Genomic DNA, 12,780 nt, shown 5'->3' on the forward strand with positions numbered 1-12,780 from the left:
AATTTATTTTGGCTTTTATTTTTTTTCAACTATTGCTAGAAGGATAATTATGAAGACTTTTGTTTTTACTTGTCATCTCTCTTTGTCTTAAAAAGGATATATAAATGCTGGGCCAATGTGTTATTGCTAAAATTGCTCAGTTGTATTCAGTAAAGGCAGTAAAATGGATTAGTTTGTGAGGCAGAATAGCTCTGATGCTTTAAACACTGTAGAAAAATGTCATTTAACAATATTGATTTTTTTAATTTTATTGTCACAGAGTGACTCTGGGCTGAGTATTCTTGCATAAACTGTTTATGTGAAAGAAACACTACAAGTAACCTAAGACTTTCCTAGGTCTGTGTTGTGGGTACAAAAGTTTGAGATGAAGAACAAAATTTTATCTTTTAATAGTGCTCATGGAGGTTAGGAAAAGAAACTGCAGTTTGTCTCATCTGCCACTGTAATCTCTGTATCAAAGGTACCTTAGGAATTTGTGTGACAGCAAGGAATAAGGAAATAAATTTGAATCTGTGTATACCAACAGTAAGGAAATTGTGAAAATACCTGATGTAGTCAAGGTGCAATGTCTCACAGGAACAGTCTTGCCAGTACTCCCAAAAGCCAGAAGTGTTTATGAGAGGTATGCATGAAAATCACAGTGCTCTTTGCATTTGTTTTTATGCAGCTTATCAGGGATTTATGCTGGCTGGCATCTTTTCAAGACAGGATGCCTTTGTGTTATAAGAGCTGGGTAACTGTGCAGGACAGTAGTGCTTTCTGGTCTATTTTTAGCTGTATTAAATCTCAAGCAATAATCCAAAATGATGATTTATGGAAGTGGTTTTGCTTCCAAAATGTCTTTGCTCTTCCTTTCTGCTTCCTCTGTTTTCTTCTCCCCCTCTCCCCCCAACTCCCCTAAATGCTTGATATCAGCATTTTTTGGAGCCCAGTTAATTAGTATTTGGTGAATGTTGCCAGAATTCATATTGCACAATATTATATGAAGAATTTTCTTGAGATATTTTTATTGTCTGCTATTGCAAATATACAAAATGGTCCCAAATGTTGCATTCTTTTTGCTCTCCTCACCAAATTGTTCTGTGTAACATATGCAGAATCAAAGCTTCTTTCATTGTTTTCTAGGTGGATAGTCAGCACTTTTCAGCTTAGTTATCACATCAAAAGTAGTTGAGGCACTAAAGCATGTGAAAATAATTTTCAGAAAGGATACTATTCTGTTCAGTGGTTTTTCTAAATTGTAGATTAAATTTTCCCTTCAAGAGACAGAGGTATGTCTCAAAAATTTAGGCTATAATTTATTTCCTCTTTTCCCTCCAACAGTAATGATTATATATTGATAATTTTCTGCCTGAGGTAAAAAGACTCTTTGCTAAAATGTATGACAAAAGTGTTTTGGTCTTGACAAACCCTGTAATTTTAGCAGTGTAAAAACTCATCATGTTTATTAATGGCCTAGTTTACAAGGACAGGGAGTGCTTGTGCAGCAAATGGCACTTTACACAGATTCAAACTGTGTACCTTGTCTTATCATTTCCCCTGTGATCAAGCAAAGTTCCCACAACAGAGAAAAGATCTAAAACTAAAAGAGAAACTAACAGTAGCAGTTAAGTGGACACTGATGCACAGCTGTTATGCTTTCCCTAAGTAATACCAGTGATGAAATAATAGCAAGCAGTATATGTTAAGTGACATAAAAGTGATTTTGGAACTTTACTAAATCTTTTTGAAAGGATGTCAATATTGTCTTGCTATAATGAAAGAAAAGCAGCCAGGTTAACCATCTAAAAAGGGAGCATCATCTCCTTTGACTTGGGCTTTAGCACATTAATGTGAGTTCTCGAACTCATCACAAAGTAGATTGAGATATGGCTTGTAATTCCATAGGGCTGATTGAATTATGAATTTTTGATCAGTAAAGATGAGATGAGTTCTTGGATGCAACAATTAATAGAATCATCTCTGAGTGGGATCAGTGAAGATGATGAGAATAAATGGCTTTTGTCACCGTTCCCTTCACATTGGGTATCCATTAGAATAACAACAGAGCAAAGGCACTGGTAAAGATGCCTACAACAGAAGTAGTAATTCACTTTCCAACCTCAGCAGCTCTCTCCCCTGTCCTCTGATGTGCCAAAACAGGAGCAGTTAATACAAACACTAAAGGGAAATGTTGTGCATAGGAGCGGGATGCTGCATATCCATGCTGCTTCCTCAGTAGCCTTTATTTATCAAAGGTTCTCACAACAGGGAAATAACAGACATAGCATAATAGACAGAATCTCATGAGATAAAAATATTAATTTAGAGGGTTTTTTTTCTCTCTATAGTGAGTGTGCAAAAATGACCAAATACTACTCACTCAGTTGGAAAAAGGAAGAAAGAGGGAAAGGAAACAGGCAGAGTATGCACGTGACATGTCTGTGACGGTGTGTTACAAATAAACCCTATGCCTATGCATACATCTTTCATTCTCCAGGTCAGTGGGGGGCTGAGAAGCAGAATAATGGGCAGGCAATGTGCCCTGGATCACCTCATAGCATTGCACGTTGCTACTTAGGAATGAAGATTTCTTAGCAATTCTGTTTTAGTAAACACTGGGAGCAAAGATGACTTGCTTTACAAGGAAATTGTGTGAAATTTGAGTCTAACCAGCACAGAAATTGTTCATGAAAGTATTCTAAATGCCAAGGACTGTGAATTTGTGTCAAAACTAAATTGCTTGCATTATAGACAGAGAAGCATGACACGGTTGTAAACAGTGTGAAGAGGCAAGAAAATTGGAAAACTAGGACACTCTGCTCAACGTGTGAAGATGTCATAAGTACAAATACCGTCTACTGCCTGTAAAGTGAAAGTTAACTGCTTTCTTTTCACTTTGCTAATTGCTTTAGAGGAGACTTGATGTTGCAGCTGTGGCAGAAAGTAAATACGTGCCTGTAATACGTGAGAACAAAGCTTAATTCTTTAAATAAGAAAGAAAATTAATCTGTGTTTGTTGTTCATTTAATATAGTAAATTATATCTTGTATCAACAAGTTACTGTTCTCAGGCTATATATTTATCAAGATGTTTGTGGTTCATTAACTCCAGGAAGGTACAATCAGAAGCTAAAATAGCCTTGTGTTTTACCTGCTTGTGCATTTTCATCCTTTCATCCCATCACAGATGATGTGGATTAATAGCAGGCTGTGCTGGCTGAGGAAGTGGAATCAGCTTTTTAGATAGAATTTTAAAGATTGTTTTTCTTATTGGAGCCCAAAGCTATCAAGTTCACTGCCAGGAGAGAATACAGACTATGTTTTTAATGTTGATCCTCCCTACCAGTTTACATCTAAAACTTTTTAGTGTTACCAACGGAGTGTAACGTCTCCTGTTAGTGGGTGTTTACATAAATACATTGCAACAATGACATGGGTACATTTGTGCAAGTTACTTACATTGTATAGACACATAGTTGTCACTTAGCACAAAGTTTTAATTATCTTAATTATTTGATTGGTTTGTTCCATCATTGGTGGTATCCCTTAGTGGCATCCACTTCAGCTTTTCTATTACATATAGGTAGATATATGTTTAGATATGTAGATGGCTATATAGAGGTCTTTTTAATTTCCCTGTCTAAAATATTTTCTCTTTTATCCCTGTATCTCCTATTATGTCACATTCTTCCCTAATCAGTTAGAAATTAATGAACTAATGCTTATATTTTGTTAGTGCTTTTTAAATTCCTATTTACTTATTTCTTAATTTATTACTACTTACTAAGGTGTACTAGGACAAGGCTGAGGCTGAGAGCGAAGAGAGTTAGTTGTTACATATCAAGAAAATTATTTTGCTCTGAATTTTAATACTTTCACATTTAAAGTCCTCATGGAAAAAGATTTAGGAACTAAATTTAGACAAAGAAAAACTACTTATTCTCACAATTCTTGATCTATGATTTTTTTTAGTGTCTGCTTGGCAATTAACAGCTTGTGGTAGGCAGGAAAAAAAAATCAGCTTGTGGTAGACAGGAACTGATGCACTGGGTTATCCTGTCTGAAAATTCTAGTCTTGGCAGGCAGGGCCAGCAGAGGTGTAACCCAGCTGCCTTTTTGGCAAGAGGAGCTGCTCCATCCTGGGCCACAGGTAAGAGCTGCAAGTACTCCTACCTCAAGAGAAGATTAGGTGAGTACAAGTGACACTTAATATTTGTGCTGTGTTGAGATTTTTAAAAACATTATCCAGGCATGAAAAGAAAAGTTAAACAGAACTAATAAACAAAGAAGAATTTTCTTGGAAATGCAATCTGGAGGTAGTGGCCTCAGATCTATCTATAAATAAGAACTCATTTCCACTCAATCTGACACGTTTTGTTGAGTGTTAAGTTTTATTGCAGCAAATTATTTTGTGGCTGATTTTTGCTTCTCCTAGTCATTAAAATCTGCACCCTAACCAGTACAGTGTTTTTAAATCTTCAGTTAACACCTATTAAGAGTTTACCATACAATAATTGTCATACCAAGTTTAAAATAAAATTTCAGTTTAGGATTTTTAAAAACCAGTTTAACAAATGAATAATTACCGATATTATTTAGAAATAAATGTGGAAGAAAGGTAGATTTCCATTTTTCCTTGCAGCCTGGCAGTCTGTTTTTGCAGGTCACTCAGGCCCTTATACTAGACAGCATTTTGCTTCAAACACAAGGTAAAAACCTTCATGAGTTTATTATGACCCTTTATCTCTCCTGCACCCTGTGGAACAGGAGTATTTGCTGTAGGGGAGTGTTTTTCTCGAGTGTCAATATTTTGAAATTGAATGGGATTGGCCACACTGTCTGTCTGCTCATCTCTTGGTTCCTCACACCTTCTGTCCACTTGTCTATTCATACTGAATTATATCTGCTTTCACATGAAGATTGAGTTAAACTGACTAGAATCAATCATCTGTAATTGATGGTTAATTTTGATTTTTTCTGTTTCTGACAGATGCCAAATGTGTTCTGTAAGCTTCAAGTGAATTATGACTGCCTTTGTTTAATTGCAGTTGTTAGCCTGTTTTCTCTTCCAGCTGCTGTTTAAGAAGAAACATTTCTGTTGTGAGTTTGCAGTCCTGCAAAAGTGCGTAGCTCCTCTAAAAATTTAGAGATTGTTTGACAGAGCATTAGATGACCAGCATTATAAGGCACATATAGCACTATGAGAACTTAGAGTGTTGTATGTGTCCCATAGATATTATGGTAAAGTAGCAGGGAAAGTTTGTCTGGGAGATTTAGTAAGCAAATATCCCCCTCTAATGAAATAGGATCATTTTTCATACCACTTTTCTTTCCCCTTTGGGACCTACTCAGACATCAAACTGTCTCTAAATTATTAAATTAGGTCTTCCTTGATCATCCAAAGGTCATGGCGCCTAATGTGTGTTAATGTGATGGAAGTGTCAGACACAATTAATTTCAGTAGTAAAACATGGGTTTATAGCCCTAAATGCAATAAATTAAAATGTGCTGTGGACTGCTGTAGTCGGGAAAATTTCTGCACCATTAAGGTTTGATGAGGAAGTTCATGTCCTCTTTAGGTGGGAAGGGGGAGCGCTGGGCAGAAGGTGGGATGATACGCTTCACCTCCATGATTGCTATTACTCCTCCTTTGAGAGATTATACTTCAAGCAGAGATATAAATTTCACTTTCCCTCTCAGACAAAGTCAGGCAGTAGAGTTTTACACTGTTTGTGTGTTCTCTTTCCTGGTATCTTTATGCTGAGAACATTCCAAGGCACATTTTAGGCATCAAAACATCTTTATTCTTGCTGCTGAGAAGAGCACATGCTGTCAGAAACAGATCTGTTCCTATTCAGCTTGCTACTGAATTTCAAACTTCTGCCATGAAAAATTCAGGTATAAATAGCTGTGGATGATAGAAGTGGCTAACCCAGAGGGAGTGATAAACTTGAGTGATTTGGTGTGCTCTGTAATCTGTCTAATGGAGCAAGAATTTACAATTAACTGTGACTGTATCCGTTTCCTGTCTGCAAGCAGGAGGTAAAAAAACAACACAACCAGATAGTAGCAGATAAGCAGGAGAGAGAGGGTTCAATTTTAATTGAAACTTCTGGTAGCTTTGCTGTTGAAAGACAAAAAGCAATGTCTAAGTGGTAAATGTTGATAAACCAAAGATCCACCTCTACAAGCCCATTTACATTTGCAGTGTATCCTGAACTGCTGAACACTTAGAATAACTTTTACAGAAACAAATGCTTTCAGTAGTGAGGAAGTAAACAATTTTCCTCTGTGAAAAGTGATCCTTCTGGGAAAAATATTACCCTCTTAAGTGGCTATTCGGTGTTTTCAGTAGTCCTGTATTATTCATGGGGAATCATCTCTCGTGGGTTGCGGTTTCAGAATGGAAAAAGCGGCTTCCCTTCTCAGAGAAGAAGGAAGAGACTGTGCAAATCTGCTTGCACATAAGGGAAGCTGGCCAGATTTGGAAGTCAGGCTTTCTCTGACAGAGAAAGTTGAGGGCAAAAATGGAAACCTTGAATCAAAGCCTTCAAATTTGACAGCTCGTGAGGAACAAAGTTCTCACTGTAGCTTGTTGGTTCTTATTTCAGTGTTATGCAGTTTTCCAGGGAAATCTGCTGAAATATACTTAAGCCACAAGCAATGGGAGGCATATTTAATTCTGAGGTAAAAATGCCTAGAAAAAGTAGAGAGCAGTAGACAAATCAGAAGAGTGAGATTGAAAAAGACCAAATACCATAGTGGTTCCTTTGGGAGCAGGTAATCAGATGTATAAATATAAACTCAGAGAGTTTAATTAGGAGATGGAAGTGAAGAATTAATGGAAGGGAAGATAAAATTTAGGGTGAGCATCAAATTGAACTTGACTTCAGAAGTCAATACTGCCATGAACTGCAGTGTTCTAGTATATAAACAGAAGAACCTGCTGTAGGAGGGCTGTTCTACAGTGGTTGAAGTGTACCTGGCAAACCTCTGCTTTGGTCTCTGCACCTTTATAAATAAGACAAGTGACTGCTACTGCAACAAGGAAAATCAAACCTGAAACATGTAATCAAAGTAACAAAAGCCCTTATCCTCTCTGTAAAGAATATTCTGTAAAGAGTGCCTGACACTCTACTGCCATCATATAAAGTTAAAAAATAAGACATCTAAAGTCAAAGAGTCTAAGTTCATGCTGTTTAATATAAAGCAATCTATTTAATCCAAAAAGGAATTAAGCTTCAGAAATTATGGAGTCATCCAATGCTTTCCTTGAAGCTTTTAGAATATTTAGTTCTAACTTTTAGCTTTTAGTTACAGTAATAAAGCAATCTGAATATAAAAGAAAAAGGTCATGCTACAATGGCAACAAGTCTTTCAACCAAACCATTCAAAAGCAATCAGTAACAGCAGATGTTGGAGGTAAATCTTGCATAATTTCAGCAGTGATTCATTCTTTAATGAAACAGTATTTACAAAAATTTATTTTGTTTTCAAGATATCTTAAACTATTTGCTTATAGATGGGATATTTATTGTGGAAAACCTTGACTCTGTATTTTGACTGAGAAATACAGAATGCTACTCCTGGCAAGATATTTTTCTCCAGATGATCTGGTAGATTTCACTGGATTTCTTTCTACTGTTTTGTGGATTTGGATTTTGTGGTTTTTGTTGTTGTTTTTATAACATTGATACTAAGTGTATTTTTGAAAAACAAAAGTAAAAAGGTCCATGTCAATCAAAACAAAGCTCTTAATGTACCAAAGTGCTTCAGCAACTAAAGATTTTATTGGTTTTAATATGATAATTTCAGGATTTAAAGATAAGCACATGCACTGAGGGATTTGCAAAATCAAGACCATGTTAGGGATGTTATCTGAACTAATTGATTGTTAGAGGGATTTAATTTCTGTGCTGTTGGGTGGTGTGTTTTACCATAATTTTAGGGGTTTTATTTTAAGATTTTTTTAAATTTAAAACTGTGAAATTCCTAGTGAAGAAAGGATTACAAGCTATGTAGAAAGAGTTAAGATTGTGATCACCCTTTGCTTGGGACTGGAGCAGTTATAGGCAGTCCTCCTTGCTTACTTCAGAGGATTTGAGTTTGCTTTTACTCCTGAGTCACCACATATTCTCATCACCCCTGTTTGTCTAGGCAGAGAAGTCAAGGCACAGCGTGTGTAAACAACCTCTCCACACCCTGTGGAAAGACACCAGTGGGCCCAGAATGCAGCCCACTGTCTGAATCCAAGCTGCACACAACCAGACCTGCAGTATCTCCTAAGTCTCAGCTGAAATATCCTTTAATGGACCTGGATTAACCAGTGCCAAAACAATTATAATGCTGTTATCTGCAGTTCCAGGAATGGCTGTTGTTCTTTTGGGATCTAAACATTGGGATTGTTGCCACGTAAAGTAGGAGATTGCCTCAGCTCCAACCAGCTGGATGAGTAGTCCATAACATCAGAGACCTCACATTCAAAAATGCCCTATGTCATAAACCTACATTCTTAAGATCAATGTTATATTACTCTTTCCTCCTAAATTATTTTCCGTAGAGTATTGATGAAAAACCATGAACATCTGAGAGCATTCCAACATGACTGTGGAAAACGTTCCCTGAGATGAAATTATATGCTATATGTTAATGACACTGTGCACACGAATCATCAATGCCATCTTGTTCAGGGTATTGGCACCCATTTATAAAGTTCTTTACTCGTTATTGTTTTGCATAATTTTGTATTTACAAGGTGAAATCTCTGCCCTGTTAACTCACTCTGTAAAGCACTCCAGTTGAGTCCCTTTTTAAATTCTAAGATCAAATTCCTGATAGTTTATGCCTTCTCTGTGTTTTTGCTTTGAACTGCTTTGTTGCCTTCTCAGCAGACAAGAGTTTGTTGAATTGGCTTGTGGTATTTTGGGTTTTACTGTGTGGTGTCCTTCCAGATCCACAGACTATTTCTAAGAGGCCAGTGAAACCTAAAGGAAAAAATGAAGCTTACTGTCTGTACTTCTTGTAAGAAATCAGGATTGCAAAAAGGGACACAGGACTGCAAGGAAAAAAAGTCAGACTGGATGTTTGAATCAGGCACAGCAAGGATTTTAAGTCTGCTGCTCTCAGGGCTGTATTTTGGCACTCTGACTCTTGGCCAGCATATGTCCCTGTGCAACAGAAGGAATCACTCAAACAATCTGTGCTAAGACTTGTCAAAGTCTAAATTAAAATGCTATCTTATCCAGTTTTTTGTTCTGGGGTTTTAGAGCATGTTTCCTGCTAGTAAACCAGAGGGCAGTGGGGGGGGGTCAAGCATTTATTTTGATGCTAAGTGAGAGCATTGATTACATATTTTACATCTTGTGCATCTTTTCATCTATGAAATTAATGTTTTATACAAATTTTGTCTTAAGAGAAAAAGAAGCTGGTGATAAAATGGCTCCCACAAAAGGAGAGTCCCTCTGGCGTAATTGTCTTTTGAGACAAATATAAGTGTGCTTCTCTTTCTAATTAGTTGCATTTATGATCATGATTTGGTGTGCGCCTCTTAATCTGCACAATCTCCACTGAATGGTATCAGACTTTAGTCCCATGGCTTCTAGCTGCATTGCATTTTATTAGAATCACCTTCATTACATGAAAACCTCTTAATTATGCTCAAAATGCTTTGAAGTTGAGAAGAGTGCTGTAATGAGTCAAAACGTATATATGGTATTTTCCCAAATGGCACAAAGAAGAAAAAGTACAAGGCATTTTAGGAACATGTAGTGCTGTGTAACTTGAAGAGTTTAGTTATTTCAGGGAGCAGAACTGTTGACTAGAATTCAGATCTCATAAATTAATCTCCCTGTACTGCATCTGACTAGTTGAGTGACCTTAGGGAATGCCTTTATTCCTTTTATACGTTTTCTCCTTTGATAGAATAAGAATAATGTGACAACAGAGAGGCATGGTGAGGCTTAAATCATATTTTCGTAAGGTGGTTAGGTATCCTCTAAGGGAGGGCATGTATAAATGTGATCATTTATTATTTCATCATTTTAATCTTTTGAAGTGCATGAGGGTTGCTAGATTCTGTCACCTTGATGCATACAGGTGTAGTAAAATTACAGACATGTTTTCCTAAATGCAGTATTATTGGTGTTGTGAATCTGCAGTTCTAAGGGAATTGGGAAAATTTAGGGTTGCAGGTGTAGTGATGACTATCACAGAAGTGTGAATCTCAAATATTGTCCCTGAGGAGAGATTCACAGGGTCTTCAAAGAGCTTTAGGAAGGAATATGGCAAGCTGGTTTGCTTTGTTCACCAGGTTTCTTACATTTTTTCTTTGATATTTCAATATGCAAAGATTGGAATTTTAGTCTTAAATGCACTTTGGATTATATTTTAGTTTTTAGCTTGAAAAGTAATTAATTGAAAGAAAGCTTGTGTTTTTGTGAGGCTGGGGGGGAGGGCAGGTGAGAGATGAAAACTGAATGCTGAAAACAGTTTTGAAGACGTACTTGTGAGATGCTACAAAGCTGACCGTTACAAAAATCCTCATATTAGCTTAGCAAGAAGTGCTCCCTGTTGTTCAGAAAATTGCAACTTTTTAAAAGCACTCTGGCCTTCGAAAGCAACCATAATAGCCAATACTGACAGATGGTATTAAAGACACAGGCAGGGAACCAACACGGTTTTGATACTTTACTCCCATTACAAGCTCTCTCAGAGCTTGTCTCGTGGGTTAATTGCTTGAGCTCTCACAGAAGGAATCCTGGCTTCTGCTGCAGCAGCTTGTCACAAGATGTGGTAAGAAATTGCATTGGATTTGGAGCCTGGAGCCTGGGAATGTGTCACCCTGGTAACCGGTTGCACCTGCAAGCATGAGTCATAAGCACTGAGGAATTGGAGGATGGATTTTTTTTGTAGTCTTCCAAGTATCTGATATTCTTCATAGACAAAACCACACAGAATAGAAAAGAGCTCTGTTTTGACATTCCACTTGCTTGGTGGGCATGACCAAGGGCACCTACTCTGGCTGTCTCTGTCCCACTGCAGGATGCAAGTACACTGACCAAGGGTGTGTCTCCTTCATTTGACTTCCACTCTTATAGATGAGGATCGTTTTGTCTATCCTTCATGTATAGGAAAAAAAGGCAGAATTTGTCAGCAACAGCAGCATTTCATTTGCAGGCTTGTCAGACACTTGTTAAAAAAAACCATATCGATTTTTATTGTAGTTTAAGAAAGTCACCAATCAGAAGTAAAGCATACCTTAAAATTCAGAGTCAGTTTGGGCTCCATACTAATAAACTGGTCTGTTATTCTGTAGATATCTTTCTAATGAGAATGGTATTTGTCCTCTTACAAAACCCATTTGATTTGAGGAGCAGGCACTTATAAATTGGACAGCTTCAGTGACTTTAGAGAGGAACTGACAATTAACACCAGTCAAGGATTTGTTCTTGAAAGTTTTAGCTAGGAGATATTGTTTTGTAGCACCTTTCATCCCTGTGTCTCACAGTGATTTGCAAACATTAATTAAGTCTCATAGCACCCCTCTGATGTATGTAAGTGTTGTTAGACTTAGAGATGTGTGAAATATTCATGTCAAAATGGGAGGCATTCAAAGTTTACTCCCCAAGGTTTACAAACTTAAGGATGTTAAGGAAATGTAGTTATTTGTGGTTATCTGCATCAGAGAATTTATTTTTTTCCTCTATTTGCATATATCTGATCACAGCCAAATTAGCTTCAATGTTTGTGTTTGGCCTCCTTGTTAGTTTTCCAATTTTCGTCAGGAGTGCTTGGTGTTCTTTCACATAGTTGTGGTATTTTAATTCTTTGCACTCCCTAAATAGCCAAATCTAAATGACTCTCTACTGTAAAAGGACTCATCTACTCAAGAAAACTGCATCTTTGGGTAGCATTTATCTGGGGAGATTTATGGTGATACTGTAGCAGGAGAGGGAAGCTGTAAAGTGGGAGACCTTGCGATTGTTTCATTCCACCATAATTATAAAGGAATATTTTCCTATTTACACCATTGTGGGCATGTCTGCATTAGAAGTTCACATGAATATTGGGCTTTTGAAGTGAGTCTTCACTCCCTATGCTTTAATTCATGTCACAGAGAAGTCATCAACTCGTGAACCATATTTCTTTGGGATGAAACTGAACTAGATGGTGTCCCCCAGCCACAAGTGGGCCATCAGGTCATGGGACCATGAGACCCAGAAGTAGCTGTTTTGTTTCCTTGATCCACTGCTGTTGCTCTGCATTAATGGGGACCTACTCCCAAATATGCTCCCCTCTCTAACAAATTTTCTCTCTCCCTGATGTTTATGAGGCTGAGCAGAGTTAAGAGAACCAGTAGAGCTCTTCTTTTGGGTCTTCTTCCCCGTATGTGGTAGGGAGGGGATATCAGAGTGATTTGAGTGACCTCATATATTTTCTGCACTATGCTTTTTTGTTTCGAATACACTTCTGCTTACGTAGGAGCCTGATTTGTTTACTCTCTGTACCATTTAAGCTTTGTTTGTTTTGTTTAGTAAGTAATTGAGTTTGTTTTCCTTAAAACTACTTTGCATGTTTTGTGTGGCTTTAAAATAATTTGGGTTTTGCTGATCTAACCATGCTGTGGCTGAGCAGCATGTTTCCCAGATTGTCGATGCTCTCTAATATAGTTTTCCAGTATAATGCAGCAAGAAGCAGGAAGGGGAGGTAATGATTACTGAGAAAAAGGTTTTATTGGAGTACTGGGATTGTCCACATTATCCACTGGACTGGGATCTCACACATCTGTAGCAAAGAGGAC

The 12,780-nt window shown here is 37.3% G+C and overlaps 1 long non-coding RNA gene across 1 annotated transcript in view; it reads left to right on the plus strand.

Moving 5' to 3' along the window:
* The window catches only part of LOC139675546 (uncharacterized), a 164,447-nt gene that overhangs the window by 135,455 nt on the left and 16,212 nt on the right, over positions 1 to 12,780 (plus strand). The window lies entirely within an intron of this gene.

The sequence above is a fragment of the Pithys albifrons genome, chromosome 9 (assembly GCF_047495875.1).
Source record: "Pithys albifrons albifrons isolate INPA30051 chromosome 9, PitAlb_v1, whole genome shotgun sequence".
NCBI lineage: Eukaryota > Metazoa > Chordata > Aves > Passeriformes > Thamnophilidae > Pithys > Pithys albifrons.